This window comes from Typopeltis vanoorti, chromosome 22, assembly GCF_054136105.1.
Source record: "Typopeltis vanoorti isolate ZY-2024b chromosome 22, IOZ_Tvanoo_1.0, whole genome shotgun sequence".
In the NCBI taxonomy this organism is placed as follows: Eukaryota; Metazoa; Arthropoda; class Arachnida; order Uropygi; family Thelyphonidae; genus Typopeltis; species Typopeltis vanoorti.
The window spans coordinates 61950782-61964674 of NC_143570.1; the positions used below are offsets into that span (position 1 = coordinate 61950782).

General features: G+C 36.8%; 1 protein-coding gene across 1 annotated transcript in view; it reads right to left on the reverse strand.

The window, feature by feature from the left end:
• Positions 1-4320, reverse strand: part of LOC150094459 (uncharacterized) — a 216094-nt gene extending 211774 nt beyond the window's left edge. Inside the window, exon 1 of the mRNA XM_090412323.1 lies at positions 4136-4320. The gene's annotated coding sequence lies outside the window, so the exon portion shown is untranslated. The remainder of the gene's footprint in view (positions 1-4135) is intronic.
• Between the last annotated feature and the right edge of the window lie 9573 nt (positions 4321-13893).

Here is a 13893-nt window from a genome sequence, read left to right on the forward strand (position 1 = left end):
TCTCATCGTCCATTCTATGCAAAACCTCCCCGACAATCTGGTAATAACCTCTCAACAGCTTATGTCTCGATCATATCCCTTCTCCTCCTTCTATCCAACAATTTCTGGAAATTGCATTTTCTCAATCTGTCTACATACTCAACATTCCAGAAATTAGAAACCACCTTAGTCATCTCTGGACCTTTTCCAATACATCTTCATCTTTTTGAAAACCAGGTGACCAAATCTGTGCATGGTAATCCATATGTAGCCTGATCAAAGACTTATACCAGTCAGTGCCCTCCGCATCATTCCCATTATCTGCTGTGCTGTCCTAACAATTTTAGCAACATGTCCCTGAAATTTTTGGTCCTTGTCTATAAACACTCCCAGATCTGTCATCTCCTCTACCTCTTCCAAGATATTTCCACCGATTGTGTACTTGACATCCCATCTGTTTCCCAAATTTCAAAAGCTTACACTATGCAGCATTGAACTGACATTCCCCACTCATTTACCCCTTCAGCCAGTGTATTCAAGCCCTCTTGCAAAGCCACAGCATCTGCGCTACTCCTGATAGTTCTCCTCAACTTCGCATCATCTACAAACAACTGCATATTACCATTCAGACCTCTCCCAATATCATTTGCATCCAAATTAAACAGCAATGGACCCAAAACAGACCCTTGGGGTCTACCACTAATAACTTTTCTCTTCTGGGATATAGCTCCTCCATAGACAACTTGCTGATACCTATCAGATAACCAATCTCCAATCCAGCGAACTAATCTACTGTTCAGCCCCATCCATTCCAATTTAATTACCAGCTTGTCATGTGGCAATTTATCAAAGGCCTTTGCAAAATCTAAATATACCACTGTGTATGCAACAATCCAATGCATTTGTCACGTTATTATAAAAGTAAGCAGAGTGCTAAAACACGATCTTCCTCTAACAAATCCATGCTGGCCACTAAAGAGTATTTTTCTGTTGTCAACTCAATTCTGAATTTTGGTCTTAACTAACCTCTAATGCCTTAACTATAACTCCAGACATACAGACTGGACTATAATTCAATGTCTAATCTTATTGCCTCCCTTATGAATCGGAATAATTTTACCCTCTTTCCACTCATTTGGAACTTGGTCCAGTACAAGACTATGTTAAAAAAGATATGTAAAAGCTGTTAAGTCTCTGGAACATTCCCGATAACATCAATTCCTAATGCCTTATTTATATCAAGTCTATTAAATTCCACATATACCTACTGCTCACTTACTAACAGCTCCTCCTCCTTTCCTACTGCATTCAAGTTCTGCATGATGTCACATTCACAACAGTGAAATACCTTTATAAATTTCTCATTAAATACCTCAACAATATCCTCCGTGGCTGTTATCATTCCTCCAATTTCACCAATCAATTCCATCTTTCCATAATCATTCTTTTTTTTATACTGGCCACATATTGAAAAAATTCCTTAGGATTTTTTTTTTTAGCCACATTAACTGACTGCTGCTCATACTGCACTTTTGCTATCCTTATCAAGCAAGTCACCTTCCTCACCTGCTCTTCTCGTGCACCTGTTTGTTATAACTACTAATCATGTGCTTTTTCCAGATGGCATACCTTATCTCTCGATTCATACATTTCACACCTGCTCTTTTTACCCTTCTAACCTTAGGAATACATTCTGATACTACCTCTACCAAATAGTTCTTGACTAGGACCCGAGCAGCATTGATATCCTTTCCATCTAGTTCCTCTTTCATATTTATTCCTGCAAGCTGTTCCTTGAGCTTCTCATCATTACCAGCTTTAGAATGCCACATATCCCTTTCTAACAAATTTTGCAAATGACTGGTCAACTCATGGTCACACTCGCCAACTGGTGAAAGATTTGACACTCCATTTGAGCCGTGGAATGCATTGCCTGATGGAGTGGTGGGAGCGAGAACGGTCAGTGGGTTTAAGGAGTGGTATGATAAACTTTGTGTTTCTCAGGGGGGGACCTCCCCTCGATGAGTCTTGACAGACTTTATGTCTTAGAAAGGACCTCCCTCGATGAGTCTTTTGATTCCTTGGAGGCCTGAATAATAATAATAATAATAATAATTTATAATATCATCATCTGATGAAATGATCAAATCCAATACCCTTGATCCTCAAGTATCCTTCATTATATACTGCCTAATTATCTTCCAAAAAACTACAGAAGTCCATTTTCTTTGCCTCCAGATGCAGTCTCTTGATTCCAGTCTATATTACTACAATTAAAGTCACCCATAATGATCGCTCATTCCTTGCTAGCCAGGCTAATTTGTCTATGCATTACCTTCTATAGCAACACCAACTAAATATTTCATCCTGTTCACCTCCACCTCACACCATAATGCCTCAAAACCATGGCTACTATTTGCATTGTAAATCCACCTCAAATGGGCATAACATCTGCTACGATCAACAGTACTCCTCCTCCTCCCTTTCTTCCCAGTCTATCTTCGTGAAAAATATTATATCCGTTTATCTCTATTCCTGTCAGGATGTCATTCTCATCTAACCATGTCTTGCTTATACCAACAATTTTGGGGTGAATAATCTCAATCAATGCAACAATTTCATTCCCTTTATTTTGAATACTTCTGGCATTAGTAAACAAACAAAAGAAATCATTTCTAGTTCTACAAATCCTACAAACATTACCTCTGATTTCACTCTTCAATACCTTCCCCAGTCCCATCCTCTATATTACCACCAATTATACAACTTTCCTCACACCCAAATGCTGCTGCTTCCCCATATGAGGCTGCACTTCCCACTCTCAACCCTATCAATTCTAATTTTCCTGCCCAGACACTTCCACTCGATCAGAGAACAGCAATCTCTCTAAAAGTTTGTGTCCCTCACTATTCAGATGCAACCCATCTTTTGCATACAGCATTCCTCTACCATCAAATGCACTCCAAATATCAACATATTCTAGACTTCTTTTCTTACACATTTTTGCAATCATATAATTCATTATCACCTCTGTTCTACTTAACTGTACATTGTCAAAGCAAGGAAGCACACTCACTACCCTATCCCTCACACTTTTCTGCTGCACAGTGTCTAACACTGCTCTCAGATCCTTTGCCACCTGATTAATACTACCCATCAAGCCATTAGCACCAGCCATTAGTATTATCTCCTCCACATTCTATCCTCTCTTCATTGTAAAGTCACCCTCTCCATTGTTCCACCAAGAAAGCACTCTGTGTACATGTTAGTAATAATAACAAATATTAGTTAAAAAGAATGCTCATGTTAAATGTAATTTTGTTTATTTTTCCATTTGTAAAACTGAACAGCTTATGTGGGACCTCTACAACTATTTCTATTATTCATACAAATGTTTTTGTTCAATTTAATCAAAATCTTATGTTGGCCACAAAACAAGACCTAATTAATCATTTGTAATGGCTCACTTGCTTAGCCATCACAAATGGTCATTTGATCAAAAAGCTTTTTTTTATTATTATTCTGGTTTATAAAAAAAAATCTTAATGAAAAACTTTTCTTTTTTTTTTTACACTATAGGATTCTAAAATACTGAATAAGATCATTTTAAATGGCTTGTTAAAAGCGGAGCAGGAAAAAAAAAAAAACTTTTAGCAACAATGCCCACCACCCTTTTTTTTCCCCCCAAGTTATCAGTATATGGACAGAAATATCAAGATTTTAAGTAGTTCAGCTTGAGTATATAAATAATTATCTAGCAACTGGTATCTCCTGCTGGGAAAAGATTTTTCCATATCGAGGCATTTTTTGATGTACTGAGAGGCAGTTAGAATTACTGATTAATATACCCAACATCAAATGCATCAACTCTGTCAAAAAAATAAAAAGCATTAAACAAAATGCACGTCAAAATAGCGTTTACACATGGATTTACGTAAAACTACAGGGGGGGGGGGGGAATTACGACAGAAATAAAATCACATTAAAATGATTCCAATCTACTAAGTCGTGTACGCCAATTTCATACGAAAAGGAAACGAATCACAAGAAATCAAAGCTTTCACCATCACGACTACACTAAATAACACAAGTAAATATATGCATATAGTTACACCGAATTTATGGTATCACACAAATATTGAAAAAAGTATATTACTGTATTTTCTTCATCAATTTTCTGGTTCCCTTATTTCGGTATTAAAAAAAAAAAAAAAACCGTAAAACACGGAATACACCATTTTAGCATTTCATCCGTCGAACGACATCTGTACTTTAAAATTAATTAGCACAGCACAGCTCAGAAAATGTAACATAAACATACTTTAAAAAAAATTATCTTATATTATACGTTCACAACAATGGAGTCACATAAGTAATACTTATTACATAAACATAGAACACTGCCATCTAACGCATAAAAGAGAATGTGTTTAAGTTAAAATTCAGAGGAAAATTGATCCATGAATTAGGTAATTTTCAATTTCGGATTTTAATAAATTTAGACAGATGACAGAGCAAGGTCGCAAAAATTCCTTTTCAGAATTTTTATATCCCTTTAATGGTCAAAATAACCTCTCCACACACAAATATATTATTATTATTATTATTTTTATTATTATTATTATTATTATTATTATTACGTGACACCTCCAGGGAGTCCAAACACTCATCGAGGGAGGACACCTACTCTACAACTCTCTGTCTCCACCACTCAATCCACCACCAACAACGAATCGCAACTTATGCTGCAAGTTCGAATCCATGCCCACGGCTGAATTCGAACTAGCAGCCTGACAGACTTCGAACCAAATTCCTTCAGTATCTCATAATACAGAATATACCTCTTTTTCTGACGATATACCTCTTTTTAATTCTTAAAAAATACACAATTCATTTAGTTCATTTTCTTCTTTCTTATTATGTTCTGTTCAAGCTTATTTCGGTGTTTGGACATATAATTCAATGCTTATTTATTTACTCTTCATCCTGACTCCAAATATCATGTCATCATTTATTATTATTATTTAAAAAATCCACAAATGCCTTTTATCCCATTATAGGGAGTAATGGAGGCCGTTTTAACTTTGTCTAAATTTTGAAGACTCAGCGAAAAAGGAAATCGCCACCGGTAACCAATAGGATATAGCTAGCACAAGATTATCACTAATTTTAAGTGGTATTCAGTGAAAAGATGGTAATAGTTTTTCCCCCTCCATTTCCTGGTCTATAACCCCAATGCAATACGTTGTTGTCTGAAATGGTGTGGGTTCTGCAGTCCATATTATTTAGGGAAGAATGACCTTCTTTCCCTTGTCAAAGATAGACTGAGTCGGGAACCAGTCGAAGAAAAGCTTAGAAACAAATTCCACTAGTAGACTACTGTAATCAAACTAAGATCTTGATCTGGGCAGGCTAGTGCTGGAGAAACGAATTACACTTCCACTGAACAGCACAGGCCAGTATTATCAATATTGTTGTTGTTAAACTCAATGTTATTCATATTATTCCTTTACACATATATATATAATATACATTGCCTGGAAAAAATTCAATGTGTGCTCAATGGGCAAGGTACATGGCGACAGGTAACAAGTCTAATGTTTGTAGTTAGTAAAAATTGGAGAAATATGATGCTCCAAAGCCAGTACAATTGTATCCGTGTGAAATGGCCGTGAAGAAAACTGACGGAGTTTGAAAGAGGCATTGAGAGAGGATGCCATGTTGCAGGCCTACATGTTAGGAAAACTGTTCAGAAATTGGCCCATCTCAGATCAATCAGCTTTGATACTATACTGAGGTGGAAGCACAGAAGTCAACTGCAAGTGCTCAGCGCAGTGGACAAACCGCCAAACTAACCGACCATGACCGTTGGGTGCTACAAAGGATAATATATAAACATTCAGAACCACAACATAGCTCACAACATGATTTTCCTGGTAGGACCCCAAAGTGCATGTCCCACATTAGCCGAACCAACATACGGAGTCGTCTTCAGTGCAAAGAGCAAGTACATTTTGAAGTGGAAGTTTGGAAAGCTATATCAAGGAAACGATAATACCATACAACCTCTACCGAGCAGATGGATGGAAGCATATGACAGGTGCCTGGTGAAATCTCCGGCCAAAATGCTTATTCTAGCAAGTCGGCGGTTAAGGGACGAATGTGTGATCCTGGTTTTCGTGGTTTGAAATATAGTCTGTTTATGGAACCGCAAACAGGAACTCCCAGAGGTACCTGAACATTCTAGAAAATGCAATAACTACTACTTTGTGGCATTTCTATTCAAATGACCAACTATTGTATTTTTTAGCAAAACAATGCAGAGTATCAATTATCCACTGTTGTAAATGTTTCGTTTGTGTACATGAAAACGTCACGACACTTGAAAGGCGTCCACAGTTTGGTGACCTCAACCCTGTTGAACATCTAAGGGATGAAATGAAAGGGAGCGTCGGGTGAGGTCAACGGACGTCCGCCACACAACAGTTCGGGCAGTCATTACATGCCTACAGAAAGAATGATGCAAAATCCCCTAATGATAGATATTGTAGACCTGTATAATCTATGGCAAACAGTACCGCTGCAGTCATCGCAGCGAAAGGAGATCAAACATCTTATTGAGGTGAAAGCCGTGGCTGTCAAGGCGCTAACCTTAATAGTGGCCAAACTATGGTATCCACTGAACTGACTTCTTTCCAAGCAGTGTACACTACATATATATATATATATGTAAGGTTTGGGGCCAGAAAAAAGTACAGAACTTCAACATCCCCTTCTGCACATGTTATCTTATAACATGAACAGAAGGGGATTTTATACATCCCCTTCAGAATGTACAGAATTGGCACGCAGTCGAAAGGCATATCTTATATGCCTTTCGACTGCGTGCCCATTAATAAAAGAACACATGTACAGTCTACACCTTTACATTTAGCTGTAGAATGGTGATGTTGGAAGAAAAGGCGTTTTTTGTGTGAGAATTATTTTAGTAGATACGGAGTTGGTAGAACAAATGTCCCAAGCCTGCAACATATTTGTGAGAAGGTTGTTCGTCGTTTCCGTATGCGTGTCCAGAGCAATAGTGTCATCATTGCTTTAATCGAAAGGTTCGCAATTAACCGGAGTGGTCTGAAGCGATGCAAAGGCATTCGGGGAGAACACGAATTGCTAACACCAATGAGAATTACGGGCGTGCTGGAGGAAGTGTTACAGTTTCCGAAACTCAGTCAACGCTGAACAACCGTAAAACTTAGGATACTGAGCGGGCATTAGAGAATCCTCAAGGCGTATATTGTACGTCATTTAGATGGCTAAATGTTTATCACAGGGGGGGTTTCCAAACTTTTTGCTCCGTACACCCCTTTAACCATGTCTCAATATCGTCCATCCTTTCCAACATTGTCTGACTAAAAGGTGAGTTCAAATTATATGGACACAATTGAAAATCTTTTATTGATTTTCTTTATTAGTACAAATGGCAGATATTTTTTTTTATCAGCTAACGCCTTTTTATTCCTGTATACGGGGAATAGGCGAGGCCATTTAGCCCTATCTAACTTTTGAAGACTGAGTGGGCAGTTCAATCTCCACTGGTACCAATCAGAGATAGATGGCCCAAGGCTATCACTAATTAAGCGGTACTTTTTTTTTATAGTGCAGTTTTACAAATTTAGTAGCAATAGAAAATGTTGACAGATTTTCTATTGCTACTAATAGAAAATCCATCAGCATGATGGATGGAGTTTTCTTGTATTCATTATATACATATACGGTATATACATATACATACAAAATTATTTGAGCATCCCTTTGATCCGAAAGACCTGGGATCGATTCCCGTCAGTGACGTGATGAATCTTTATTTTTTTACTAAAGGTGACTTAGTCGATCTCATGCCTCAGTATGAGATCGGCTAAGTTACTGATAGGGTTTTTTTCACCCGGAAACTCGGGTTTTTCGTCCCCTATAACAGTGAAACCGTGCACATACATGAATTACAGTCACCAATACGTCCAGCATTATGCCGGTCCCGAGCCAGGATAAAATGGGGGATTGAGGAAACCAATAGTGAAATACCCTGTAAAAATCTCAAAGATTATCTTTATAACATTACTAATACTACTACTACCACCGCTACAACTACTTCTACTACTACTAAACTATTAGAATACAATATTCATATTTTTTTCTTTTTTTTTCGGATATCGTATAGATCAGTGGTGGAGAACCTTTTAATGTACGCGTGCAAAAAGTCCACAAATCGAGTTGCTGACGTACGAGTGCGTGCCTAAAATTTGCAAATCAAGTTGGTGACGTGCCTACCAGTTTTTAATTGAAGAAAACGTAATAGAAAATTAATTAATTAATTAAATTTAATATATATATATATATATATTATTATTATTTTAACGGTGTCTCCATGGAGTCAAAAGACTCATCGCGGGAGACCCGACATTGACACACTGACCATTATTTACACAATACCTGTCATACCTCTACTTAAATTCATTCACTGTTGAAGCATTCATAACCACCTCTGGCAAAGCATTCCACCCATTCACAACCCTCCAAGTAAAAAATCTAGTCCTAACACCCTTGTTAACCACCCTCTTACACAATCTTCATGGATGGCCCTTCGTTCTCTCACTTCCTGCACTGGTCTTAAAAATATCATCAGTATCAATCCTGTAAAATCCCTTTAACAATTTAAATACCTCTATCATATCTCCTCTCCTACGTCTATCAGCTAGTTTTTGGAGCCCACAGATCATCAACCTATCCTCATAGGGAACATCCCACAGAACTGCAACAATCTTTGTAACCTGCCTCTGAATCCTCTCCACCACTTCCGCATCACCAAGAAATCATGGCGACCACACCTGTGCACAATAGTCCAAATGCGGCCTTATTAATGCCTTATCGAGTGGAACGATACCCACCCTATCCCTGTTTGTTAGTGTGTTCCTCAACAACCATGTAATTTGATGTGATGTTTTGGTAATCTTTGCAATATACCCTTTAAACTTAAGTTCTCTGTCCACAATAACTCCCAAGTCTCTTGTCTCGTCAGCTTCTTGCAGTTCAGTTCCGTTAGTATAGTAAACAGTATGCGATGTCATCCTCCCGAAGTGCATCACCTTACACTTAGCCATGTTAAACTGACAGCCATTTACCTTATTCCATACCGTCAGCCTATTTAAGTCATCCTGTAAGATATTTACATCATTTCAATTGATTATCGCTCTTCCCAATTTTGCATCATCAGCAATCAAGTGGATATTTCCATTCAAGGTATTTCCAATATCATTGATGTACAAATTAAAGAATAGAGGACCAAGCACTGAGCCCTGAGGTACTCCACTAATCACTTGCCTTTTCCTGGACTCAGCTCCTCCGTAAACCACTCTTTCATATCTGTCCACTAGCCATCCTTTAATCCAAATCACCATCTTCGGATCCATACCCATTTGTTCTAATTTATGTAACAGAGTTCCATGTGGAATCCTGTCAAAAGCCTTTGCAAAGTCAAGCAGTATCACTGAGTAAGGATTTCCTTTATCCAACTCCACTGTTACTTTATTATAGAAAGTATGCTAAATACTTAGGCAAGACCTACTCTTCACAAAACCATGTTTCCCCTTATAAAGAAGTTATCCCTTATATATATATATATATATATATATATATATTTATGAAAAAAAAAATTGAATGACTAGAACCGAGATTTAATATTAAATCTCGGTTCTAGTCATTCAATTTTTATATATATAAAAGTCATTCAATTTATATATATATATATATATATATATATATATAAGCCCAAATTTAAAATGTTTTTTTGTCTCTGGCTTACCAGCCAGGCTAACGGCTTACCACTCTTGGGGTTGGGCGCCTTAGGCGCCAGGGGGACAGATCTCCTTAGTATATATATATATACAGTACATAAATACAAAATTAAGAAAGAAAAATTTAAGAAAAAAAAAATACATAAACACATATCAAAAATGGTGCACTTACTTTAATTTGAAATTCCTTAAATATTAGTTAACATAAACATAAACAAAAAAATTATTAACGGTGCTTTAATTAAGCAGGCAAGTAACTGTCAGTTGTTTGGACGATATGGTTATTTCTTACGATCGGGAGTAGCTTTTTTAATCACTAAATTGGTTAATGTTGTCTCTTGTGTTTTTTTCTTCATATATTTCGCGATAACATCTGACTGCTTCTCGAATTTGCTTTTCGACTTTGGCGAAGCGATCAATGTCTTGATCCATATTTTCGAATAGCTAAAGTCCTTGATTTAATTTAGAAAATACTTCAGCTCATCCTTTTACAGTAAATTTTTTAACGATTTGTCTTCTTCATCTTCCTCATTATTCCATTCTTCTTCTACAACTCTTTCGTTTCGGAAAATCAAGTTTTAACAAGTTCATTGCCAATCACGCGATATCGCGCGATGCGAGTCCTCACCAAACGGCCGATCACGCGTTATCGCGTGGACGTCGCTAACTAAATAAAAAAAATTTGGCCACCACACGAAATTCCAATTTTCAGCTTGGCAATGAAAGTGTTAATTAGTCAGTTCATCTTCTTCATGATCTGCTAATTCTTCTATATCGGAATATTGATTTCTAAATCCAGTTTTCTTGCAATTTCAACGATTTCTTCACCAATTTGTTCTATCATACTATGCTTATTGCACTCTTCGAGTATCTCCTACAGTAGTAACTTTTTCCAAATTCCTCGCATACATTGTTCCGATACTTCCATCCATGAAGTTCCAATGTTCTAGATACATTGGTTAATATTGTAATTTTTCCAAAAATCCCGTAATGTTATAGCATCGTTGTCCATTGCTCTTATTGCTTGAGAAAATGTAGTTTTCAGATAATGGCTTAAATATAGCAATTGAACCTTGATCCACATCTGTTATACTGGATGGTAGATACATCACATTTATATTTTCATTCAAATTTTAAAAGGGATGTTTTTTTAAGACAGTAGGCATGTACTTCTGGAATGAAACAATTTAAGAACCAGTCTTCGAATAAAACAATTTAAGAACCAGTCTTCGAATAAAACAATTGTCATCCAAGTCTTAGGATTACTCCTATAGTAAACCGGCAATTTATTCTTGTCAATGTTTTTTCAAAGCTCTGGGATTTTATGAATGGTAAACATAAATGGTTTTAATTTAAAACCAGCAGCATTTCTTCCAAGAATCTTTAAATGCCTTAAAACCAGGCGCCGATGTAGCTTCTCTGTGAATGTAAGTTCCTTCTGGCATTCTTTTCCAGAACAGTCTAGCAAATATCCTTCACCTTTTATCATCTCTTTCAGATTTTTCTTGAAAATTTCGGCAGTTTCAAAATCGGAACTAGCAGCTTCTCCCGTTATTCGTATGTTATGTAAGTTATATCGGCTTTTGAAACGATAACACCAACTTTTACTAGCGTTAAATGTATGCTCACTATATTTATCTTCTTGTTGTTTCCTTAAATTGTGAAATAGGCTGTGTGATTTTGTTTGAATCGTAAGCAAACTGAGAGGAATATTCTTGTTGATTTGATCATCTATCCATATAATTAAAAGCTTCTCCATTTCATGAATTGGCCCTTCTCTTTTTTTCGTTAAAATTGTACATTTCATATTAACTGCCCCTTTAGCTGCCTCCATTATTCTGGATTTATCTTTCATGATTGTTGAAATAGTTGAATGCGATGGTTTTTCTTCTCGTGCTATTTCACCGACGTTCTTTCCTTTGTCATATGCTATAATAACTTCCATTTTGACATCTAAACTTAAAGCTTTCCTCGCCTTCTTTTTATAGGAATTTTCATCAGTAGTTTTACTTCTCTTACTGGACACGATAGGGTTACGACGAGATACGAAAATTGCAACGAGAGAAACGAACACTTCGACTGCTGATTAGCAACTAACTTGCTTCGACTAATGGCGACGCTGCGATGCGTACAAAAGCAATGTGATATATGCAGGGCCGCACCAACCCGAGGGTACACCGCACCGAGGCAACAACATTGACTTTAACACGATATTAACTAATATAATATTAATAACCCTTACTTTTAGATGTCAGATGAGCGGCCGATAAAAGTTTGCACCCGAGCAGCAAATACCCTTGGTGCGCTCCTGGATATATATAAAAAAATCAGCTAACACCTTTTATTCCCTAATAGGGAGTAGGCAAGACCTTTACACCCTATCAAGCTTTTGGAGACTGAGTGGGCAATTCAATCTCAATCGGTAGCCAATCAGAGATAGATAGCTGGCCCATGTCTACACTAATTACAGCAGCCACCAATGAAGAGGCTGGCTAACAAGTGCTGCCATCTGTTGGTGCTTAACCGTAACAGGATATGTTATTATCTGAAATAATGTGGGTACTACGGTCGATTTTCTCGAGTTTTACGGTAAGAAAACCCCGAGTTTAAAGGAGGAAAAACCCACTCGCCCATGCCAAAGATTGACTAACTTGGGAAACGGTCGAAAATAGGCTTAGAAAAACCTCCTCCAGTCGACGACTACACTTGAACCTAGATCTAACTTTGAGTGGCCAAGCACAGAGGACGCAAGCACCACTTCCACTGAGCTACACTGGCCTGCTCCTAGATATATGTATGTATATGCTGGCAGCAAAATTAAATTAGAGAATTTTTAATAATAATAATTTTTGGCAGTCGTAAGTGCGAATCGTCGTAAGTCGAGGACTACCTGTATATATAATATTTTATATATAATTTAGTTATTTATAATTTTATAAATAATATTTTATTTTATTTAAAATATTTATTTATATATAAATTTATAATATTATTCAGTGTAAAATAGATTATTTTATAATTAAATTGATTTTAATGATATTAGTTTGAAAAAAAAACGGTAGTGAGAAAAATATTTATTTTAACTCACCATAGATGTCAACTGAGCAGGGGAAGCAGCAGAAGGATGTCAACTTGTCGGCGAAATGCTTACCATATTTCCTCGAATATAACTTGCCCTTGCTTATAACTCTTACCCCTCATTTTACTCTACGAAAAAAGACATTAAAAAGTTTTACATATACCTCGCACATGAAAAATGTTTAAACATGTTCACGTCGAGGCGATGGTAACTTGATAACAGCATGTAACAACATGCCCTCCCCAACAGCCATTATACTGCAGATGCAAGAAAAACAAGTAGTTTTATTGTGTCCCTGAATAAGGTACAGATGCTTATGCAGTCTGTGTAATACACTTCTCAACAAATTTGTGCAATTAGAGACAGCTGGAATAAAAACGGCGCTAACTAATGAATCACGTGCCCCTCTCACAGAAACTATGCTGTATAGACCCAAGCAAAACCATATATTGCACCGGAAATACAGTATCTAACTAAAAACTATTGTCCAATTTTTCAATTACATGACATAAGTGTTTGTTTTATTGCATTTGAAATTCTCGATGTCATTATGACAGATTCCAAAGGCTAACTTCAAATAAAATTTTACTACAATTTGAAACATGCCATATAATGCTTGTGTGAGTTCCCCAAACGCAAACAATCAGCAATATAAATCAACCAAGGGTTGAAACTTTGTGTGAGTTGAGCCCACTAGTAATGAGAAGTTCCATCAGAATGATAAACGACATCCCGTCGTGAATGTGTTAAAACTAAGAAATATATAGTGAGTGTTGTTATGACAGTTGCAGATGATATGGGATTCTGTTGAAGAGAATTAGCATTTCAATTAAAAATTGTCGGCTAGCTTTTATCTTTGAATCGCGCGATCTTTTGTTAATACCGCACCAATCATATGCACATCTTCATAGCTGCTCTATCTATACTGGTCTACCATTGCTGTCTCTTTGGCGGTATGCTTTCACTTCTTATTCGTGAAGGATTGTTCTT